The following is a 1,206-nucleotide window of genomic DNA, read 5'->3' on the forward strand; positions in this document are numbered from 1 at the left end:
AGCTGTTGGGCAGCTGCTACCCCTGAGATGCCTGCTCCAATTATTATAACTTTGTCCAACTTCTTGGTAGGTATGGGACGTAAACGTTTAAAAATGCCAAAGTTAATAAAACCATGCCGCTCCAGGAACAAATTTACGCACTTCACCAGGATCGCTTTCGAATGGTGGCCATATCTTTTATAGCGTTTTCTACAATAAGCTGCTGCTTTGGATTCTGGATTCACACTTGCAAAAGGGTAGTAATTGAGATTGTTTTCTCCATTTTACACAGCACACTTTTATATTTCTATTGCTTTACGAAGTTTTTATATCTTTTACGCATATTGACAAATGTTTTCAAATTGTCAACTCATTCTTCTTGCCCATCTTCTTTGTTTACCTTTTTTAGATGAGCAAGATGAGTGCGGAGATATAATGCATCGATGGGCGGCGTTGACTTGTTGGATCAGCTAATAAGTTATTATAGAATATTTCTGAAGTCAACTAAATGGATACTGAGGATGGTATCTCATTTCACTGACTTCGCTTTGGTAGCTTCTTGGCTGTTATATCGAAAAGACTGCGCTATTCAAAATGTTCCGAAAAAACGCATAATGGACTTGTTTCATTTTCGAATGGCAGTGGCAATCACAGGAAGACCACGGCAAAATCTCGAAATAAATCTTGAACCATCGACCAGCAAAAAAAAGTATGAGGCACGACCAGATAAGGAAATTATTGAAGACAAAGTGGAACACGTCCCAGCACATGACGGCTTTACATATCCTACGAGATGTAAAAATCCTGGTTTTACTGCGCGTACTTACTTTATTTGCCCAAAATGTAAAGTGCACTTATGTATTTCACGTGAAAAAACATGTTTCCAAAATTTCCATAAATATTCTAGTAACTAAACATATTTTATAATTATATACATATGTATGTATGTTTGCACGTACTATATTTTTTTATTGAACTGAATTGAATATGTATTTATTTTGTCGTTTGTTAATATTGTAAGGCATATTTTAGTTAATTTTTGGCTGCAATTTGAATTGAAAGGATATTTTAATTTTTGTTGTATTTTATTTGCTTTCATAAAAGTTATAACACTATTTCTTTAAGTCATATTCGTAAATATAATAAAAAATATTCTAAATAAATGCCTGAATTTCAATGTAAACTGTGTTAATTTTTTAAGTAAATAATAATAGAATGAAAAAATTT

The sequence above is a fragment of the Rhagoletis zephyria genome, unplaced genomic scaffold (genome assembly GCF_001687245.7).
Source record: "Rhagoletis zephyria isolate East Lansing unplaced genomic scaffold, Rhagoletis_zephyria_1.1 Rzeph_scaffold_00733, whole genome shotgun sequence".
Taxonomy (NCBI): domain Eukaryota; kingdom Metazoa; phylum Arthropoda; class Insecta; order Diptera; family Tephritidae; genus Rhagoletis; species Rhagoletis zephyria.